This window comes from Lissotriton helveticus, chromosome 2_1 (assembly GCF_964261635.1).
Source record: "Lissotriton helveticus chromosome 2_1, aLisHel1.1, whole genome shotgun sequence".
NCBI lineage: Eukaryota > Metazoa > Chordata > Amphibia > Caudata > Salamandridae > Lissotriton > Lissotriton helveticus.
The window spans coordinates 774197309-774221492 of record NC_136059.1 but is presented as its reverse complement, the minus strand read 5'-3'; positions in this window follow the sequence as shown (position 1 = coordinate 774221492).

Sequence of the window (24184 nt, the reverse complement as noted above, 5' to 3'; positions counted from 1 at the left end):
GAAGTCATTAAACATCAAGGACATTTATAGTTTACGATGAGTCAATGACGAGAGGTTAAGATAGTTTTAAAAATGTTATTTTTGTTTTTAAGGTTAAAGTCTCAAATATTTTTAAGGTTAGAGTCTCAAATATTTTTATTCAGTTTAGTAATTTACAGAAATAAAAGAAGAGGTTAGAAATCAGCAATAAAGACGTGTTCCGTAAAGAAACCCAATAAACTAGCTAAAGGACCTATTCTAAATAAGAACCCATAAAGAGTTCAATTGGAAAAGGGCAGTAAATAGGGAACAAACATCTCATGAAGAGTAGTTCTGGAAAACTCAGCCGAGTTTCCTGCAATTACAGTAGCAATTGTATTTAGAATAATAATCTGTGCAGTATCATCGTTCACAAATTAGTAAAGGCAAAATCACACTCAGAATTTCTAAAAGGAATCAACTCTACCTAAAGAAGAGTCTCGAGCAGAGGAGAAATCCAGCAGCAAGACCACCGGATGGGTAAAGGGAATGTAGAGGTGTGGTGGTTAACTAGCTAGGAATGCTTATTATTATAACGTTTCCATAAAAGTATCAGTTTTCAAAGACTTCTTCACCCGATGTCAAATCAAAACAGTTTGTAAAGTGGTGTTGTCAGTCATACCATGCATCTTCTTCCATTTCCCACAATCTGCACCTACGTCATCCAGATTGATACATTTTTCCTTGCATAATTGTCAAATTAGGAAACGTTCCCATGAGATCCCTCTTACCTAAGCTAAATGATGCACTACAAGTTTAAACGCAGAAACAAGGCTAGTCACCAAATATGAAGACATATATCAAGTTAATTTGAAGCAACATTTATAAGTCTATGGGCCATATGTATGAAGGTCACGATTTGCGAATCGGAATTAGCGATTTTTACCGAATCGCAGATTCAGAATCGCAAATCGATATCTATGAAAGAAATCGCAAATAAATAGTGATTCGGTAAAAATCGCTATTTATCCACAAGAATCCAAAAAGCGATTCCTTAAACCTGAAAATTCGCTAAATTGTGATTCCTTAACGGAAAAAATTGCTATTTAGCGAATTTCGCAAATCAGCCAATCGGAAACCTGGTGCAGCTTGATGACATCACTACCAGGAAGTGACTGACTACCCATGCTGCAACAGTGTTGCTGAGTGAGAGTCACAGTGAGGGAGAGTGGGAGATTGAACATTGCTACAGTTACACCATGGCTGAAAGTGGCAACATGGAAATGCCTGAAACACAGCAGCAGCAGCAGCAGGAAGGAGAAAGTTCCAGAAAAAGAAAACAGAAATTTTCTGAAGCAGAACTGAAGACACTGATACAGGAGATGGTGCCAAATCACAATTTGCTGTTTGGGAAGAATTCCCTGAAGGTGCCAGAGACCCGGAAAAGACGTGTTTGGGCAGCCATACAGGCAAAAGTGAATGCACTGGGAGTGGCACACAGGAGTGTGGACGTACTACGCAAGCGCTGGTACGACCTGCGCCAGCACTCAAAAGAGAAGTTAGCTGCCAGGCTGGAGCAGTCACAGCACACCGGTGGAGGGACCTCAACTGTGCCGGACTCCACACCTCTGGAGGAACTTGTGGAGGGTACCCTGCTACCAGAGAGCGTGACTGGCGTGGCTGACCTAGACAGCTCAGTTCAACAAGCATCCAGACCAGGTAAGAAGCATGCCATCACACCCCAAAACCCACCCCCCACACCTCCTTGCAGCGACCTAGTGGCCTGGGAACCACATTTCATGCTAGAGCAGGTACACAGGCAGACACAGCAATGCATCTTGGGAGATGTAGTCAAATGAAAATAAGAGTTGTGTTAACCAGCCATGCTAGGCAAATTTTGCATGTGCAGGTCAGGAAAGGGAAATTAAAAAGTAATGTAACCCCAAACTGTGAAATAATTTCTTTTCACATTGCAAATGAGTACAGTTAATTAATGTGTGCTGTTCTGTCCACAGCACCAGCAACTACACAGCCTACAGGTAGTGGAAGTGTGATGGAACCTCCAGACTCAGGAGACGCAGGGCAGGAGCTAGAAACAGATGGGGAGGGGAGCCCTGTCAATCCTCCGAAGAGACAGAGGAGGAACATAGTGAGGCCACTGCCACCAATGGAGGACGAGGCAGAGGACAGCAATAGTAATTTGCAGTCCCAAGACACACGGCCACAGCAAGAGTCCAGGCCACAAGACAGCCAAGGTCCACAAGGCACAGCCAGGCGCAGACATCGCACGGCCAGCAGCTTCCGAGATCAGGCTGAAGAATCTGTGTTTGCGGCTTGGAATTGAACATGCTACAGGTGCAGCGCCTGCAAGCAAAAAACATAAAGGCGTTACAGCGAGAGGTGAGGGCAGGGCTCAGTGGTATACAAGGCGAACTGAGGGGTGCCATGCATGCGCTTTGTGAAAAACTGCGCGCAGACCGTGCTGCAAGGCGCAGAGAGCTGGAGCGCATGGACCGTTATACACGGGTCATCAACCGCTTGGCCTCTGCCACTAATATCCAGACCAGGTGCAGCATTGTGATGCAGCGGGAGTTTTCACATGGCATACAGGACATTGCGACAGCAGTTCTGCAGGCAACATCTGTTCTTGACGAGCTGCGGGCCCTCCGCACTACAGGCGCTGGAGTACTGACTCCCAGTGAGGAGGATGCACAGTCAGTGCGGAGCAGCAACACCCCACCACCCATAATGGAGAGGCGCCGTAGTGGCAGGAACAATAGGCCTGCTACGCACAATTAGAATTAAGCGGTGCAACACTAACAACCAGCAGGGACCGCATTTTGTTTGCTTCGAGAGAGGTCAACTTAAGACCTGACTTTGCATTCACTCCAGGTTGAATTGTAGCACTGTGAGTTAAACATGTGCATGATATTAGGAGTGTGAGTAGTTGGCAGGAGGGATGTGTGGCATTGTTTCTCCTGCAATTAAGGTATAAAAACACTGTCACACAAATTAGATTTGTCATTGTGTCAATATTTCTTACCTAGAAGTAGTTGCGCGTAATCTCATCACACCTCTGGTGTCCAGCTGCAGCACCAGCTACACAAGCTGCCATGCGTCCAGGTCCAGGCCCCTCCACGTCAGAGGATTCGGATTCGCTCAACTCCACTGGTGTGCCTTTCCTGGTAGCGATGTTGTGCAGCATGGCACATGCTACCACTATTTTGCAACATGTTTCAGGGCTGTATTGGAGTGCTCCTCCGCTTTTATGTATGCAGCGGAATCGGCTCTTCAGTATGCCAAAAGTTCTTCAATGGTGCCTCTTGTAGAAATGTGTGCTCGGTTATATCGACGCTCCCCAGCATTAGCAGGATTGAGGTAGGGTGTCATGATGAAATCCCGGACTGCATAGGCACTGTCACCTGTGGGTTGAAATGTGAATGATCAGTCCCTGTAATGCACATGGTAGTCAGTAGGAATGTGCTCTATGTTTCAATGCATTTACCTAGCAGGTATCCCTCGCCAAAATCCCCTCTTGAGAGTCTACGGTATAGCCCACTGTGACGGAATATGAAAGCGTCATGTGTGCTGCCTGGATACTTTGCTACTATGCCAGTGATGATGTTTTTGGCATCACACACCACCTGTATGTTAAGTGAATGGTAGCATTTCCGGTTCCTGAATACGTGCTCATTGTTTGAGGGGGGGATATTGCAATATGAGTCCCATCTATGCATCCTATGACGTGGGGAAATCGGGCAATATTGTAAAAGTCCTGCTTGTTCTGGGCTAGCTCCTGTGGGGTGTTGGGGAAGTGAATGTGGTGTTGCATCCTCTGTGCCATGGCATCGAGGAACGCATGGAAAAAGTACAACAGGGCACTTTGTGACACCCCTCCTGCTGTGGCTATCACCCCCTGGAAACTACCTGAAGCAAGCAGGTGTAGTGAACACAGGACCTGGATGTGAGTGGGGATGGCTTGTGTCCTGCGTGTGGGGTGTTCAAGATAGGGTCTGAGTTCTTCAATTAAATCTAGTATACTGTCTTCCTTCAGTCTGTAGTGGGTGATCCTCCTCAGTGCGCTGGTAGATGGTGATGCGCGCACGGAATATCCTCTCCTGGCGTCTCCTCCTCTGCGCAGCAGCTCTCAGTCTTCGCCTCCTCGCTATCATGTAGAGCTCAGCCATTGTGGAAAAAAGTCTGTTGCATTGTGGGCTTCCTTGTATACTTTGCACCTGGTTACCACCTGCTCCCACTTGGTGGTAATTGCGATTTCCAAAACTGCGAATTTCGTGAATTCGCAAATTGGGAATTTTTTATACATTCCATTGCGAATCCTTATTTGCGATTTCCAGATTGCGATTATCGCTAACTGGGATGATCGCAAATTAAGGAATCGCTGTGGAAATCGCAGAATTCAGGCTCACGCAATGTAAGGAATCTCTATTTATGCTATTCCTTATTTTGCGACGATTTTTTGCTTCATACATTGGGATTTGCTCATTTTTAATCGCAAACGCTCATTTTTGCGATTCGCTGCGTTTGCGAGTAAAAATTAGCTCTATACATATGGCCCTATGTCACTATTTGTTCTTTACAGCTTCAATAAGTCTATTATTCTTAGTGGATGTAATCTAACATGGGGTGAGAGGAACTAAATGAATATGATATTACAATTCTAGGATGAAATCAATGCTAGGCTGTTCCACATAATATTATGCTATGAGCAAAGGTCAAAAAGAACGCTTTGTGCCTAGTCACTGCACAGGATAAAGAATAGTTGCATGGTGCAAAATATTTGAAAAACACAGAATTATAAATGAAGCTTTACTAATAACATCTTTCACTTCTACATTTGTCATAATGCAATATTGTATTTGTATTTATTTGTTCTACTAAGGTATAATCACACATTTTCACTTCTAAAGCAGCATTTTATTTGCATTGAAAGAAGTAATTCTAACATAGTAAATAAGTCAATTTTCTGAGTACATGGTCCTTCCTCCTACCATCCAGCATTTTTAATGTACAAGTGTGCATTAAACATATAAGCTGGGCATTAGCCTATGGGGAGGGTCATGCAGCATAGTATTAATGTTAATTTAATTTATTAAGTACGCTATCACCAATGTTTTCTTGGTGCTATGGCGTACCAACCAAAAAAAAAGGTCAAAAGGTGCAGATGAAGTCAGAAATATGCTTGTTTAAGAAGCCAAGTCTTTAGCTCTTTACTAAAAGAGACATAGTTCGTTTGAGATCGTATGGATAAAGAAAGATACTTTAAAAGGAAGGGGGCTAAAAAAATTGGAGCTACTCTCACCCATTCCAGCAGTCTTGATTTTAGGAACAGGCAGCATAGTAGATGAAAAAGAGCACAGCTCCCAACCAGGACAGTACTTTTTTAATCTTTTTGCTAAAAATTGATGTCCCTCGCCTGAGATTGCATTAGAAGCGAGTTCCAAAGGCAAAGCGTTTTAGCATGTATTATATTGATCTGATGAGGTGCCACCTAAGCTTTATTTCATCTTCTGATCTGAAACTGTACTTCACCTGATGCTTAATTGCAATAATAATACAGCTGCACTTAACAGACATAACCGAAACTACAGTTTGTCTAGAACTCTGCAGCTCAACTCTTGCCTAAAATGAACACTATTTCACCCATCTTGATTGACTGCATTACCTATCTTTTATTGAAAGGATCAATTTCAAGGTCTTTTATTGAACAGAATGACGTGGATGGGAGAAGTCGGGCTTGCCTTATGAGCGCCTTCGGCGCACTAGCGGCACGACCACGCATCGGTCGCCATATGTAGGGGAGGGGGCTGGAGCAGAGGCAGGGAGGCGGGAGCGACGAGGGCAACACACAACAGTAGCAGTCAGCAAGGAATAAAAAGAGAGAAGTTTACTGTGTGCACAACGGAACACTTGAGGAATACCGAGGTGCCTAAACCAAACCTGAGGCGCAGGGACAAGCTGCTGGCTCGATCCCTGCTTGGGCGGAGGCTCAGTGCTAGCGCAGTCGGGGATCACGTGGAGCTGCTGGGGAGAGTACTGGCCTTAGCCTAGAGGTCAAGGTTTCACACGTGCTCCCCCGCAACAGTCGCCATATGTAGGGGAGGGGGTCGGGAGCAGAGGCAGGGAGGTGGGAGCGGCGGAGTAGAGGGGTGGGGCTGCAGGGGCGGCAGGAAACAGAGGGGAAAAGAAAAACTAATTACAATACAGCGAGGGCATCACACACAGTAGCAGTCAGCAAGGAATAAATAGTTTACAGTGTGCAAAATGGTACACTTGAGGAATACCCGGGGTGCCTAAAGTGAACCTGAGGCACAGGGACGGGCTGCTGGCTTGATCCCTGCTCGGGAGGAGGCTCGTGCTAGCGCGGTCGGTGATCAGGAGGAGCTGCTTGGGAGAGTACTGGCCTTTACCCAGAGGTCACCGCCCTGAAGGAATACCACCAGCACATCAGAGACACCAAACGGACCTTCATAAGAGACAAGGTCCAGACCAACGCGACCAACGTCAAGGAGCTGTTTAACATCATAGAGCAGTTCGCTAAACCCACCTGTGAAGCAACGGACGTCACATTCTCCCAGGAACTCAGCGACAAGCTCAGCTCCTACTTCCATCTGAAGATCAAGGTCCTCTACAACAACTTCAGCGAGCCAGCACCGGACAACACCCCCCCCTACCCACCACCGCTGACATGCCTACCGTCACATCCTGAGATCCCATGACCATCGAGCTCATCACTGCAACCATAAAGAAAACTCACTCAGGAGCCCCAACAGACCCCTGCCCACTGCACGTCTTCCATAGGGCTGCCGCTGCAATCACACCCGAACTAGCACGGACGATCAACACCTCCCTCAGATCCGGCATCCCCCTAGACGACTGGAAACGGGTAGAGGTGAAACCCCTCCTCGAGAACCCAACGGCTGACCCAATGGACCTGGCCCATCTCCCTCCTCCCATTTTCAGCCAAAGTCACTGAGAGACTCGTGAACGCCCAACTGAGTGCCTTCATCAAAGAGAACAGCATCCTAGTCACCTCCCAGTCTGGTTTATGCAGCAACCACAGCAACAAGACTACCCTCCTTGCCACCACTGATGACATCCGCATGCTACGAGACCAGGGACACACCATGGCCCTCATCATTCTAGACCTCTCTGCAGCTTTCAACACCGTCTCACATCGCACTCTAGCATCCAGACTCCACAATGCAGGAAAAAAGGAGCCGCCCTCCACTGGATCCAATCCTTTGTCTCCGGGAGAACGCAGAGTATCAGACTCCCTCCCTTCTTCTCCGAACCCGCCGATATCAACTGCGGAGTCCCCCAGGGATCATCCCGCAGCCCTACGCTCTTCAACATCTACATGCCCCTCCTCGCCGCCATCGTCAGACAGCATGGGCTCAGCACGTATCCTACGCACGTATCCTACGCACGTATCCTACGCCGATGACACCCAGCTCATCCTCTCACTCACGGAGAATCCCGATGTCACCAGACTCCGCTTCCAGGAAGGGATGAAGAACGTGGCAGCCTGGATGAATGGCAGCTGCTTGAAGCTCAACTCAGAGAAGACCGAGGTCCTCATTCTAGGACCTTGCACTTCCGCCTGGTGGCCGTTTGCACTCGGGAACCCACCCACCCGACAGACCACGCTCGGAACCTGGGCATCATCCTCGACTCCTCCCTCTCCATGAGCCACCAGATCAACGCCGTCGCCGTTTCTAGTTTCAACTGCCTGCGCATCCTCCGTAAGACCTTCAAATGGATCCCCCCGACTGCAGAAGGACCGTCACCCACGCACTCATTACCAGCAGACTTGAATACGGCAACGCCCTCTACGCCGGAATCAACAGATCTCTCCTTCACAAACTCCAAACCATCCAGAACGCAGCAGCCAGACTCGTCCTCAGGACACCTCGTCATGAGCACATGACCCAACACCTGTGAGGCCTCCACTGGCTCCCCGTCGAGAAGAGGGTTGCGTTCAAACTCGGGTAAACTCATCACCCACACCTACAAGTCCCTCAACAACATAGGACCCAAATACCGAGAGGGTTTCCTTCCACGTACCCAAGTCGAACCTCCGCTGCGCCGACCTCGCTCCAGCAGAAGTCCCCCATATTCGCAGAACCACACGTTCAGGAAGGACCTCAAGATCTGGCTCTTCGACTGGTCCAGGGCTGCCCATTCCCCGCCCTTCCCCCACAGTACCTTTAGACCCTCACGGGTGAATAGCACGCTTAACAAACCCTTGATTGATTGATTGATTGATTGAATTTGATTGAATGAGCACTCGATGGATTTCAACATGTTTATTCTATCAAAATATTCATTCACTGTCTTCCAGTTAATTTTTTGTGAAGTGCTTCGAAAGGGCTCGTAAAGATGCAGGATTTGAAACAATCTGGTCTAGGTTGTGCCTGGCAGTTTGCCAAATATGTTCCTTTCAGAAATACAGCATTGCATGAACATTTACGGTTCCTAAAAATTAACAAAGAACTGACTATTGCATTGGTTTTTTAAGGGGATCTTAAGCCCTCATGTCAATACTCCGCCAATGCCTTGCTGACTCTGGTGGCCATTGACACGGTACATGTACCAAGTATCAGTATAGCCTTTTCTGCCCAAAATGTAGTGGCCGCACCTCATGCTACTTTGAAGAACAATAAAATATGTTTGATGCTTTTTTATAATTCATCTTTGAGTCTCAGACCAGGCAGATCATCATTTCAAGTTAAAACATTTTTTTGGGGTGGCACTCTGCTAATCAAATGTGCCTACTGACCGCAGGAGTCCAATGGGTACTGGATGAGTCAAGAGATGTAGCTAACTGATCTGGATGCTGAGTCAACATCCTTCAATGAGCAAGCCATATTGCACTCAGGAGAGACTGGCTGAACGTGCAGCAATTGTAACTTGACTACTCAGCACCCAGCTGTGCAGCTGGACTAGACGCATTTTTCAAGTCTACAGAACAAGAAAGATGTTTGGCACCTGAAGGCCCCTTAACTTGCAGACACTTCATACCACCATAACAGAGTCTGGCTGGAGCAAGTTGTCTAGTAATGAGGGGAGGAGGAGTAACTCTTACCACTTGAGTCAGGTCACTGTTGGTGGCCTTCATGCAGGAGATAGAAGGCCTCACTGGAATGTCTTAATGCCTTACTACTGGAAGAAGAACTCAGTATAGATCTCCATTTCCAAAGTCCCCAATTTGCCTCCTGACATCTTTCTGGTGACAAAAATAAACTTCTCTTTAAGGTCAGTACCCTGTCACTCGGCAAGCAAACCAGGCAGTTCTGGGGTGGCTCATATTACTGTGCTTGCTGGTAGCACACAGAGTGCAGAGATGCACCAGTTGACTGTTCCCAAAATAAGATTCCAAGGTTATGCAGGTCATTTTTCAGTTGATGCTACATGTGGCTGATGGCCATTATTGATGGCTGATGACTTAAAGTTGGCGTTAAGAATAGAGAAGTGTGATAGAAGTGGAATTTGACACTGATTCACAGTCCACAGAAGCAGGCAGCAAAGAAACCATTTCATTTACAATTTTACATACATTGCTCCAGCTCGGTACACTTTGGTGCCCCTATAATAAAGCACTTCACAGCTCGCTGGCACTGGATGGGAGTCTAAATATGGCGTGGGAATTGTCTTTCTAAAAACCAGACAGGAGGAGATATCCCTCACCCCCTCGTGGAATGTGCTTCAATTTGAAGTAGTGCCAGGCCTCTGTGGGAGGGGTGGGACCCGTCACACACTTGTGGAGTGTACCTCCTTATTACAGCAGTGTCAGGGCCTGGCCTCCGTGAGAGGAGCAGGACCCCTCACACACTCAAGGAGTGTACTTCACTCTGCAGCAGTACCGGGCACGGAGCCGTGAGGGCAAAGCAGGAGCTAGCTGCCTTTCTGGGGCTTTTGCTGTGATATGAAAACAAGAGAACCACATGTCGATTCCCATCAAACTGCACTGGCTGTGCAGTTTGATGGGAATCGACATGTGGTTCTCTTGTGTTCGTATCTTTATTGCAGCGCAATGGGACAGAGCGCAGAGGAAGCTAGCATGCCAAGCACATTTAATTACAAGAGTACGTGAAATGATGTTGTTTAAGAGCACTTGAGCACATAGGTGTGCAACTCACCATCTTGCATCTACATTCAAATAAGCTTTTGCTGTGATCCCAGAGTTCAGCCAGTGGGAAGTCTTGCCCTGTGTGCCCAGGCGCATGATCCTGCTGTTTGCACTTGTGTTATTGGGAAGAGTGTGGGACAGCTGGGGACCGGACACAGGGCTCTGCTGGTGCTGGCAGCACACACTGTGGTTCAGAGGCACCCCAGAGGAGCAGGAAGGTCAGAAGGGGACAATCTAAATGGCCCCTCCCACCCTGCACCAACGTCCATCACTTTGGTCAGCATGTCGGATGAGCAGTGCAGAGTGGAGCTCTTCATAAAGGTAAGAGGCAGCACCCTGTTATCACTTGTCGCTGACCCCTATGAACGGGGTTGCACTGTACTCCTGGATCACCGCGGCCGCCCCTACCCCCATATCTAAGAAGCTCCTCCCCATCTGTACCTCTTTTCTGCGATAACTGTTTTGTTTGAAACCTGCTCTGATTCGAATGTGCTCTCCCTAAAAATGACTGAAGTTTTCCCGACAACTTTCTAAGCGCTTTAGACGCTCACCTGTTTGATCAAACTTTAAGCTCATCTTTATAAAAACATCATCTGTGCCAAGGTAACTCCTGTAAAGCATGCCCTGAAATAGAAAACACAATGAATGGATGCCTTTGTTTCCAAGCACTACGCCAAGAGAGTGCAACTGCTGTATTAGAGACACTTTTTCAGCTGAAAATGAACAGCTCTCCCTCGCGAAGAGAGAAATGTGAATATTGAACATTCTTGGGATGTGCAAAGTCCTCTTTTTTATCCAATTTCATTGACCACACAGAGATCCGCATGAAGGGTGTTCGCACTGGATAAGAATCTAAATACGGCGTGGGTATCACCTTTCTAAAAACCAGGTGGGAGGAGGGACCATCACACGCTGTACAGTGTGATGGGCAAACAAAACATTCTATGAATGAAATCGCCAGGGACAGAACTAAGCACGTAAATGAGGGGCATTAACACAAATGCACCAATAACAAGCCAGCATTTCTGAATGCCGCAAATAGTAACCAATGGCAATCGGTTAGTTTGCCAAATCCCACAGAAAAGATATAACAAGACGATCGAAGCTCAACCTAAAAAGGGGGATAAGTACATCCCTCAATGCTACCACCCTGTTTCCCCTATTGATGATGTAGTTAGGGTGATGGGTTGGGTCCTTCTAACTAGACTCTCTGCTTGGGCGGATGATAATCAAATAATATCTGAGGTCCAGTTTGGTTTTCACCTGGGCAAGTCAACTGTCGGTCAATGTCTCAATCTAAATTTATTAATAAATAAATACACGGTTGCTCAACCTGTTGTGTGTCGATTTAGATTCCGTATATAGATTTCCCGATTTATGCCCTTATAAAGGTACAATTCACATTGCCCTTATTTAGGCATAGAAATCCAGCACTTATTTAGGCATTCTCCATGCTAACCAAATACAGGCATGGCCATCTACATCCATTCATCTACGTCACAGTGAGTTCTTGGAAAACCAGACTCTTAAGCCTTTAGGACTTCCCTTGCTTGGATATTGATTTCTCCAAGAACTCATTTATTATGCATGAACATCTATTCTTTAGTAAAAAATCAACCAACTGCACAAAGGCAATATCCAATTAAGCAAGAAGCTAAAAAACAGGTCAGGGAGATCTTAGATCAAGTTAAATACCAATAGGTGATTGAAACATGCACTTCATCAATGAACAATCCTTTGTTCCCTGTTTCCAAACCAGACAATGCATATTGTCTAGTTTTGGATTAATCTCTCGTTGTAAAACATTTGCAGTGCAAAATCCACACAGTACAGTATTAATGAATAACATTGCGCGTAAAACATATATTAAAACCACATTAGATATTTCAAATGGTTTGTTTTGTCAAAACATTGCACCTGAAAGTAGGTATTTGACCGCTTTCTCAATAATGGGTACCCAGCATCAATTCGTCTCCCTCAAGGATTTGAGAATAGTCCGGGGTTATTCTCAGCAAGGGTAACAGAGGGGCAGATGTATCAAATGATTTTTTTGTCGCAAACGCTGCAATTCGCAAAATAGAAGCGTTTGCGACAAAAAAATCGGAAAATGCAATGTATTATTGAAATCGCATTGAAAAATTAAGGAATCGCAACATTTGTGATTCCTTAACTTTGCGACAGCATTTAAGGAATCGCAAATTGCGATTCCTTAAATGCTATGTATGAAGCACCCAAGTTGTGTGATTCCTAATTAAGAAATCGCAAATTACCACCAATTTGAGGTTGGTGGTAATTTGCGAATTCTTTCACAAATGCACTTTTTGCCATTTGTTAAAGTGCCATGTGGCGCACATACATGCCCTTAGGGCATGTTTGTGTGCCATATGCACACACATGTAAATTTCAGGGGTGCATCATGGTGTCCTTATGACACCCTTGCACCCTTGAAATTCTTCTCAATTTGCGATTCGCAAATTGAGAATCGCAAATTGAGAATAACTTCCCATTCATTCCTATGGGCCTCCTGGCCCATAAAAATGAATGGGAAATGATTCCTTAATTGCGAATTCGCAATTTGCTATTCGCAAATAAGGAATATTAAGAAATCGCTAAACAATTGCGATTTTTTAGATACATACCATTTTGCAATTCTCAAATAGCAAATCTCAAAAAATCGCTATTTGGGAATCGCAAATAGCTATTTTGATACATCTGCCCCAGAGTTACTACAAACTTATGATCACGAGGCATTGTCACATGTCGATGATATCTTTCTGACAGATGATGACCTTATCAGGCACTTGAACAGGGTGAACACCATTATACTAGGCTTCGCCTCTGAGGGTTATGAATTCAATTCGAAAAAATCAAGAATTGCCCATCTCAACATCCTTTTTCTAGGATATGAACTATCAAGTGAAGGCAAAAGCCTGGCAGCCAACTTTTTAGAAAAGTGTGCACTGCTCCAACGTCCAAAAATGCTGAAAAACTTACAGTCAATTCTAGGTTTACTGAATTTTGGAAGAACTTACAGTCTAAACTACGCAGAAGGTGTTTAACCTCTCTATGAATTGATCAAACCTGATTTTAAAATCACATATCGGACAAAAGAATACAAAGAAATGTTGGTTTCACTTCTAACAGACATGTTAGCAACAAAACATTTACAAACAAGCGTAAACGTACGCAACTTAGTTATCCGAATCATTCCAGGTCAATGCGGATTCACCTATTTAACTTTTAACGAAGGTGAAAAAGTACCAATTGCATCCAAATCACATTTGTACACGCAAGCAGAAATGAAATTTACATCAACAGAAAAAATTCTGACAGCAGTTCAAAGCGCTGTGGCAAAAGAAAGAGCCCTAGCACAGGGGAAACGCATTATGGTCTTAACTCCTGTACCAGCCTTAGAGGCAGTTACAAAAGCGAGCATTCTGAATACAAAAGCCTTTCATCCAAGATGGATGCATTGGGTTAATTCTCTTGCTGCAACTGATGTTAAATATGTTTTTGATCCTTATTTGAAAACACAAGCAGTCCTGCAATATGAACACGAATGTCCTCTGCCTACTTAAATTCTACCTCTAGACCAGTATGAATGTATAATTTATACTGACAGATCTGCACAACCCGCTACGGGGGGTAAGCAAGCTTATAGTGCAGCATGCCGATCGTTAAAGGTCGTATGCGTGATGGCAAATTCTGACCTACGGTCACAAAAATGCAATCTTTAGGAGATTGTACAGCTCAGCGAGCTGAACTATAAGCATTCATAATGGCAATATGGATTGCGAATTCCCCACACTCATAGTGTGTGATTATTTTTACTGTGTTCAAGCATACAATGAATATTTACAGAATTGGATTCAAAATGGTTTCAAAGATGCAAAAGGTGGCACAATTAAGCACAAAACGCTTTGGGAACAAGTAGTTCAGTTACAAAATGAACTACAAAACACTCACGTGATACACACGCTGAGTCATCAACGTGATGGCGTTCACGTTGAAGGGAATTCATTGGCTGGTGAAGCCGCGAAGGGGGCTGGGCAAACGGCTTCTGTAGCTGCAATCACTCGTTCAAAAACGAAAATAGACCGTGAAATAATACTGGCTGCAAAGGAAGTGGTGCAGCGTTACCTAAAAAGTTTCCACTCAAATACTCATATACAATTGATGAGAACAATGTTCTGTTTGCTGGAATCCCAGGAGTGGGGGATAGGATAATACCAAACATGGAACATAGATTAGGACTAATCCTAGCAGCACATGAAGGGCTCGCCTCTGCTCAAGCAGGTGTGTCCGCCACAGTGTCGTTATTAAAGCAACAATACTGGTGGCCCGGCATTAGGAAACAGATCGGAAACTATGTCCTGGACTGTGAAATATGCCAAAAGAAGAAAGTCGCTTCTGTGAAACGTCCTGTGAAGACGCCCCTGTTAATCTCAGATAAACCATTTGCATGTGTTTACCTGGACCACTGTGGTCCCTTACAAAGGCATGGTAACTATAAATATATCATGTTCGCAGTGGATTTGTGTTCAAAGTTCCTATGGATGTGGCCTCAGTGCTTGGCTGACGCTCGAACTGTTATAAAAGATTTGCAAGTCTTTATCGGCACATACGCAATTGGCACAATACACTCACACCAGGACCCTGTGTTTAGCTCTCAAGCTTACAAAGAAGCCATGGCCAGTTTGGGCATAGCATTGCGGTATTCTTCTCCATTCTATCCTGAGGGAAATTCTGTTGTGGAAAGAAAAAAACGGTACATAAAGCAGTCTTTAAAAGGTAGGGTATTAGGTTCGGGTGATGGGTGGGTCAAACATCTTTATGGGGTCCAGCGTGCATTAAACAATTTGCCAAGAAGTTCTCTAGGGGGTGCCACTCCATGTGAGGTCCTATTGGGGACAAGAATATTTGTTCCTGACCTTGATTGTCATGGAACAGTGGTGGAAAATAAGAAATTTGATATCAAAGATCGTTTGGCTGTTTACAGGACTTAAATGAACTAAGATCGAAACAAAGCAACGTGCTCCTGAAATCTACCACCACTGGGGAAAAACCGACCATCCCATCAAGGCCTGTTTGGATCCAAAAGCTTGGTGATCTAGTCAGAGAAAAGATTGCGGACAAGAAGGATTTTGGGTCTTCTTACAGACAACCAGTACTTGTCCTAGCAATCCAGAGATCAAGAACAGTACAACTGCCGCCCCTTGCTGGTAAAAAGGAGAAAAGATTTGTGTCCATCGACCTGATCAAACCACACTATGTGGTGGATACTAAGCAGTAGGCCAAGTGGACTCCGACAATGTGTTCTCTCCTTTGTCAGGGTATTAATTTACACAGGCCTGCGATGGTTCCACTATAAACTTATCCTGTCACCTGCAAGGCTCACCAGCTGCAGTGATTAATCACATTTTTGGACTACTTTCCAATGGAAGTTACCTCATGTTGAATGCTCACAGCTGCTGTGGCATGTTGCCAGGTATCCCATATCTAGTAACTGTTTCATCCAGGGTCACTTGCTGTATGCAAGTATCGTTTCCACAAACCAAGACAGCTTGGCAATCGCCTTTATGGCCTCCACTGAACATTTTTTCTATACGAATTCATACTTTAAGCAGAATGAAAGCCATTCTTTTACAAACTGTGCCACTGACCTCGGCCAAATAAACCTATGATCTCAAAGTCGCAAGGACTTCTACCGAGATATATGCCCTTTTGAATACAAACTGCCCTATGCATTTCTCAGAAATGTTGGAACGTTTCTTGAACATGTCTGATACGAGCGGTATTGTACATGTATTTAAGACCGTGTGTTCAGGACTTTTAGGATCTTTTCAAGCAGTCCTCGGAATATTTCCCAACTTTGTGCACTCTATGATTGGTGGACTGCCACTACTTTTTGGACTCATTGCATGGATCCTATTTTTGCTCCTACTGCTCCAATATAGCAAGCCAAATCACCAGCGTCACTCCAAGCACAATAGCGAGAGCTCTATTGGAGATGAAGTGTCATGAGCGCATTGTCCAAATTTCAGGTTTACCTCATCTACGAGAATTAAATACCACATGGTTTCTGTCATTCAGACCAATCTGGCAAGATTGCATCTTACCTGTTCTACGCTGCCTGCTTTGCGGAGAAGAATGCGTGCTAGACATCCGTCTAACACTCCCATCAGTCATGCCTACGGATATCAATACTCTGCTGGACCAGGTAACGGCCCATGCTCTGTGTTGTCCCCAGCGGCTACCAATCCTGATGACGGCATTTATTGAGATCTCACAGACATAATTTGCTACTGCTGAGATACGAGAGGAAGCAACAGGCACGCAGGTAACATCCGATACGAACATTGCTAATGCGACCAATGCTGACAGCGATGCTTCTCATCTAGGTGCGGTTAGTCTTCTAAACGAGGTAATACAACTTTCACCTACAACGGTAGACAACTTTTTTTCTACAGGATTAGAAGATTTCATGTTTTCTCCATCCCCAAACACTGACTTTTGATTCAGGCACACAGTGTTCCGGAGAGACTCTCAATTTGGCCTTCATTTTTCAAACAAAGACTAAACTTGGAACTTTTTCCTATGATTCATTTTTTTTCCAAATTTGTATTTTTCTTTTTTGGGCAAAGTAATCTGCTTATAGTAGAACTATTCATAGAGAACAGAATTATTTTAAACACTTTTAGAGTCAATATGTCACCTTGTCAATAACAACTGTTTTATGTAACTTGACATGAAATGATTTTGGCCTTTTTTCGTCTGTATTTACGCGTCATTTCATCTTGTATATATGTTTATGATTCATCCATGTAGCATTCAAACGTCTACATATGCTTAGAATGAAGCATTGCTTTAATGCGTACAGTAACACTTTTAAATGCATTTTTTAGAAATATGTTTTTGGACATGTTTTTAGAAAATCATGCGATACTCTATCTTTAGATATGTTTAACATGTTTAGGATTTAGTAACATTGTTCATACGAAAGTGGAGTGGGTGTTGTGTGTCGATTTAGATTCCGTATATAGATTTCCCAATTTATGCCCTTATACAGGTACAATTGACATTGCCCTTATTTAGGCATAGAAATCCAGCCCTTATTTAGGCATTCTCAATGCTAACCAAATACAGGCATGGCCACCAACATCTGTTCAGCTACGTCACAACGAGTTCTTGGAAAACCAGACTCTTAAGCCTTTAGGACTTCCCCATGCTTGGATATTGATTTCTCAAAGAACTCATTTTTTAGGCATGAACATCTATTCTGTAGGGGTTCATTCATGACGTTCTTATGCCCAACTTTTACGTCAATACTGGCATTCCTAAACACCTTCAAGGTATAAATATACCTTCACTTACCATGGCGAATCACGGTCCACGGTTCGGCTGCTTACTTGCACGACGCGGCTTGTCACGGCAAGTTCGGAAGGAAGTCAAGTCCTCAACTGACGCACTGATCAGATGCTGCCATCCTCCTTGCAGAGAATCCAGCTCCAGTGTTTCTGACTCCCCTTGCGGGGTGTAGAGATCGAGACCCAGAAAGAGATTCCAACCTCACTCATTCTAAGGTATGAAGCGGACTAGAACCTAGAGGGACGTTTGGCAAATCTTTGCAACTATAGCTAAACTAGACTATTGCTAAACAGCGTCTACTTCTTCCCTCATACCACACTTAGGTTAGGTACACTGGGGTAGGATTATTTTAGAAGCACCAGAAGAGTATTTTAGCCTATGTTATTTATGTATGTATTTTTATGAATATATGTCATAGCTACAAGCCATGCTATTGCAGTATTATTTCATCTTACTGCTAATGGTGTACGTATTATACTTCACATTCTGTCTTACGATTGTAGCAGTTCATATCTCTTGCACGAGAAATAATACTGTTCAATCAACCCTTTTTATTGAAACGTCGTCTATTTATTTCTGTTTAACTCTTTAGAAACTAAGCATGCACGATTGACTGAGTGAAACGGTTATCCATTGTTTTACACAATTCTGAGATTGTTCTGATTCTAAGGGAAACAAAGTTGTCATGTTTATGCAGTTGTCAGAAACGAATCCCTTCTTGTTCATTCGAGAAGTTTCTAGTGACCTCTGAGTTAGCTGGCACACACAAGTAATTAAGTTTAATGTACTCCATAGAGACATACTGCCCTCAGTCCTATGTCAAAACTCTAGTGTATATTATTCCAGTGCGCAGAGCCTATCAGGGATATAGGAACTACACTACAAACCAAGAGCGCTGTTTTTTAGCTTTTATGGACCTTACGTCCGCAGGAAGAAGTTGTGGGACTTACTGACCTCCTTGAGGATTGATCCATCCATTGTAGCTTTATTAATGAATCTTCACACATGATAGCGGCAGTAAGATTCTCTCGTGGGCCTCACTGAACACTTGATTTCCACTCTGAGGTTCACCAATACACCATTTTGGCCCCTTATTAATGTACCATCTCCATAAATGGTTTAGTGGCTTTATAGTCTGATTGCCCGAGAGCCATGAGAAAAAGTTTGCCAGTCTTACTATACGCTGACAACGCGCTGCTTATGGCTCATACAGCCCTGGGTCTGCAGGCTTTAATTGATGAGTTTGTTGTTTTTATGGCTAAACTGGACCTGTCACTCAACTTTACAAACAAAAAACACAAGATGATGGACGGAATGTTGCACATTGGTAAAACATTCTCCCCCAGTCACAGATCTGGGTTTAATCCATCGTTATTTTGCTCACCACGTCACCCCAGTCCAGCACGAACTGCCAAGCCATGTCTTCCCTGGACCAGAATCAAGCATCCTAGGACCGGTTTTGGGCTATCAGCCGTCATCAGCCAGGATAGCTTGACTCCAGTGGCGTAGTGAGCACAGGACCCACGTCTGGGCATACCCTTCCCACATAGGGCGAACAGCAAAAAATACTCACCACGCCACCCCAGTTCAGACATGGCAAACATTACTGGAGGGCAAGGTGGGCGATCTGAACAAATCTATAGGTGCTACTGCCAGCTATGCCAATAGATTGGGTTCTTGGGCCCCAGAGGGGATTTTAAACTTGTACCAGTCTAAATGCACTTCAAGAGCATTATGTGGTAGTGAAGTCCGGGGGTATACCCTTGTACATAAGTTACAGGTGGCCCAAAATAAGTTTTTGCGTCGGTCTTGCGGGTCCCTCAAAGTACCCCCACGTACGCAGTGCACGATGAGCTGGATGTTACGTTTTTTAGCCGACCAGGTGGCAGTTAAGCCTCTATTGTGCTGGGTAAAGATTTGGTGTCTGGAGAACAAGGACCTAAATCGCCTGATTATCTCTGACTGTCTGGCATTAGAGCAGGCTTTAAGTTTCCCTGGCTGCGATATGAAAAGGAGTCCTTTTTTGCTCTAGGAAGGCCAGATATTTTTATTTCAGGTAACTCTGTAAGGCCCCAGGACCTTAATATTATAGAAGAACTATATTTTAAATACACCTCCGCCCACCGTGATAAAACCGAGCTCCAAAAAACAACTGTGAGGGCGAATGCCTTGTTAAAGACAGTTCAGGGAAGGGAAAATTACCTCTCTACTCTTCCAGTGCAGCTGATAGGTTTTTAGTCACATGTTTTAGGTTTGAAATTCTTCACCATCTTTTGGCCTCTCTATCTGCTTTTGTCCCCCAAAACAAGAGAGGTCCCTATGGCTGCAACTCTAGGTCTCCACAGGATATGTTACATTTTGTCCTTCTGTGTAAATATTTTACCCATCCAAGAAGGCAGTTTCTTCGCCCCCTTTTAAAGAGCCTGAAGATTAGGCATGCCAGAGTAGCGCTCATGTATCTACAGCTGTTGCCTAATTAACTCACACTCTGTGCATTGTCAAGTTTTTTGCGGGTGGCCTACTTATCTAGATTATCGAGACCTGATTTGCCACTGAATAGCTATTTGTGTTGTAGAATTGTTTTTCCTCATCCTTTTTTATTCACCTGTGATTAAGTGTAGCTTTTTACCTTAATTCTTAAATTATAATTGCAGTGTTTTATCTGAATCTTTTAATTGGTTATGTATTGATGATCTTTTTATTGTATGGTTGTATCTTTTATGGTTGCGATTGCTCCTGAATAAAGATTTATTATCATGATTAACTCACAATGTACACCTTGGTGTGCTCTCTGTCTGAGTCATGAATAATGTATACCTGAATTCTGCACAATACCCAGTGCTGTCTCCTTAAAAGAGGTGTCTGGCACCTGCCACTAACACAAACCAGCTTTTCTGATGTTAGGTGCCAGTCACATATATAGACCCTATAAACTGGAGCAATGTGTCCCTCTCCACAACAAAATCGTATACACTCTATGAGGTGCATCTTAAGGATGACAAAACCTATTCTATGACTCGTTCATGATGAGAAAGTATTTCTTTTTAGGTGACATGCCTCCTGAAATGCTAATATTGCATATAGTCTAGAGAGAGGTGCCTCTGCAAATTGAGAACATATACACTCTAGTGAAAGGTGCCCTTCGCTGATGATCAGTATGGAGCAATTTTGTTGGGCATTTTTATTTGAATCTGTTGCCTGTCTGTGTCTCTGCTGGGGTCAGTGTTGTAAAAAAGATTAAAAAAAGAAAATAAACCACCAAAAAATTAAAGAAGCTTTGTTTAACTGTCTGCGGCCTATATTATCTGTTTGCCAGTGCTGAATTTGTTTGCCTTTCCATAGCAGTAGCTTTAGGCCCACATGCATCAAGCATTTTTGTAGTCGCAAACGGTGCGATTCCTTAAAATCGGCCGTTTGCGAATGCAAAAGTGCTTTTTGGGATGCATGAAGCAATTTTAGAATTCGTAACATTTTTGCGAGTTCTAAAATTGCGGGTGCTTTTAAGAAGTCGCAGATGTGCGATTTCTTAAAAGCAATGCATCATTACTTTTAAAAGTGTAAATTTGCAATTAGGGTGCCAAATTTACCGAGTGGTTGAACCACTCGGTAAATTTGGAAAAAGTGTTTCAAATGCTGAAAATGTTTTTTTTTCAACATTCATGTTTCACACACACATGTCCTTAGGACATGTGTGTGTGAAACATGATGCGAAAAATACATTTCAGGGGTGCATGGGGGGGTCCTTTGGACCCCCCCCTGCACCCATGAAATTTTCAAAGTGCCACTCGCAATTTGCTAATGCCTTCCCATTGACTCCTATGGGCCTTTTGGCCCATAGGAATCAATGGGAATTGCGAAAATTTACTTAAGAATTCGGTATTCATTTGGGATTCGGTAAAAATTGCGATTTGCACTTCTTAATTTGCGATTCCTTATTTTTCGCAAATTAGGAAGTGCAAAATGTCACAATGATGCATGTGGGCCTTAGTGTGTAAGTGAAGGTTTTCAAAGTGTGCTATTGTATTAAAGGTTTGTAGTTTGATCTACCTCCAGTCCACCCAAGGAGCTGAAAGTGTATTGGAGTTGTCTGTAGCCAAGGAAACAGAACATGTACTTGATATGTTCTTTTCTCTGTGCTGTGCTCTAGGTTCCTGGCTTTATGTGCCACATGTGGCTGCCACATTTTGTTTCTGCGGTGCCAGTGTGCTGGGCCATGCACTCTTTTGTTCTTAGTGTACTCTACTTTCTGTGCATCATGCTGTTAGGACTGTGCTGTGATCTGTGTTGTGTTGCTCTAGTCTATGCTGTGCCCTGTACTGTTCTCTGTATGGTCTGACCTGTTTGCAGTGCTTCTGCACTAAGTAGTTTTTGGCTTTGCACTTCGCGGGTGCTATATGATGTGATATGATGGATACTTCTAACTGCAGACTCCTTACCTTTAGAACCAAACTAGATTTGAAAGATTTTATGGATAGCTCCTGCATGACAATAGGTGCATCGTGCAGCTCCAAATCGCCCTTTGCTCCAAACCAGAAGTGATGGCTGGAGCCATATATAAGCACCAGGGAAGCTTTCTGACATCAGTTCCTTTGTTTCTGCACTTTAGGAGCAAACTCCTACTTATTTCTCAGCAGTTGATGGGTCTTCCCTAACAAAATTATTTTCCAGTGCGCAAGGCTAGATGTCTTCTCCAAAAACTACAGGGTTTAAGCATTATAGAGACTTTTGTCAAAAGCAGAGGTCGGTGACAGATACACCTAGAAGATATGTCTCTGACATCTAGGTTCGGGTCACTACTAAGTAATTCGAGGAGTGTGCCCATATGCATCCAGTGCAATTTGGCGTCACAAAGCCAAGGTGTTTGTCGCTGAACACCCCAGGTAGTTGTGCAAGTCCTGTTCCACTCAAAGTCAAGAGTTCTGACCAATTCCTGCTCTTGGGACCTATACCACAAGAGGTCTTTGTCACAATCCAAGTCTCCTGGTAAGACAAAATCCAAAAAGAAACCTAGAAAATTCAAGCCAGCCTCACCTGGGTTATTAGTTAAGGGGGTGGACGCCCCACCCAAATAATAAACACAATCCTTGTCAGGGTGAAACACAAAAGTCACTAAAATAACATGTGCTTAACCTTTTCGCAGCTTGGCATAAAAGAAGTTAGGCTTAATTTAGAGGCAATGTGTAAGTAAGTAAGTAAGTAATAAGGTTATTGTATAGGTAATTAAAACCATAACAATGTAAAAGAAAATCAACAAAATACATCGAATTTACAAAGTACTTAATTAACAACAAAAAATTGCAAAATTCCATTATTCAGGTAGTCCGCACAGTATACCTTGTTTAAAGTGGAGAGTGCAAAGGGCTAGCCAAGTCTAAAATAAACAATTTCATTCATAAGGTAAAACATAATTAAATAACAACTAAAAGTACATCATCAATGTAAAAAGATGTTCACAATACGAAGTAGGCAATAAGTACACTGAGCTGTTTTATAAATGTGGTAAACCAAATTAAATTGACACCCAATGCCTTTCTGTATACACCAATACAATAATACAATATAGAAGGACAAAGTGGTTGTTGCTCACTAGAACTATCACACCTAATGCCTCTAGTATACCCTCTTATACTTAATGCTAACTGGGAATATCCCTCTTGTTAACACCAACTTGCCCTCCTGGTACCTCCCTCTCTGAGGGGGAGATACAAAGTGCAAGGGTACCCAACAAAACGCCCAACATAGTCTTTGTTTAAGGCACACTTAAAGGTGCAAATGCATTCTTTCTAAGAGGGCTTTATCCCGATAAACGAGCACCATCTATCCTGAGAACACCATTCTCCAAATCAGATCTGACTAACACCCCAACTGTTGAGCAGGTAACCCTGTACATATTACAAACGATGTAATTAATGGCTGACGTTTTTTGAAAGGGAGGGCTGTTGCCAGATTATTCAATAAAGTTTGATTTAAAATATCACAAATTTGGGGGGCGTGGCCAGGCGCCAACGAAAATGGCCCCCTAGGATCTGAGCTCCGTCGGGACTGCTGCTGTCCCCGTGGAATCCGTCCATTGATCCGGGCCGGAGCGCTCTCCCATCGGCGCCCCGGCTCCCTGTGGTGCGGCGCTACAGATCCGCGCTTGGAGCGGAGTCGTAACAACCAGCGGGGGCATAACGCGGCTCACTCTTCTGCCACGGCGGGCTGGGGAGTGCGGCCTGGAGCCCCGAGGCCGGGAGCGGCCAAAACGGAGACCCCGGCTTTCGGCCTACACTCGACTGCCAGGCCGGAGTGCGGCCGGCCCTTAGGAGGGTGGAACACCGGCTGGGCGCCCGACCGCGTCGCTGCTGACTTTCTTGTGGGACTGTGCAGGTTGACCTGCGGGGTGGGAGATCGGGCCCCCGAGGGCGCTGCCTGAGTTTCGGCGGGCTCCCCTTGGAAACGCTTAGCGACTCTCTGGCACAAGGCACAGACTGAGGGCAGAGACATTTGGCCGCACTGACAACCCCGAGGCGGGGGGGGACCCCAGGGAGCAAGATCTAGCTGTGTGGCCGTTGTAGGTGGCGAAGTGACCGGAGTGACGCACCGGACATCGAGGGCCTGGTCCCGTTGAAGTACACTGAGGGGCGGGACCCTGAACCGTGGGTCTGCCGTGGTTAGCCCCGGGCCCCTAGAATTTGGCGCCCACCTGAGACGCAGGACCCCGGGGAG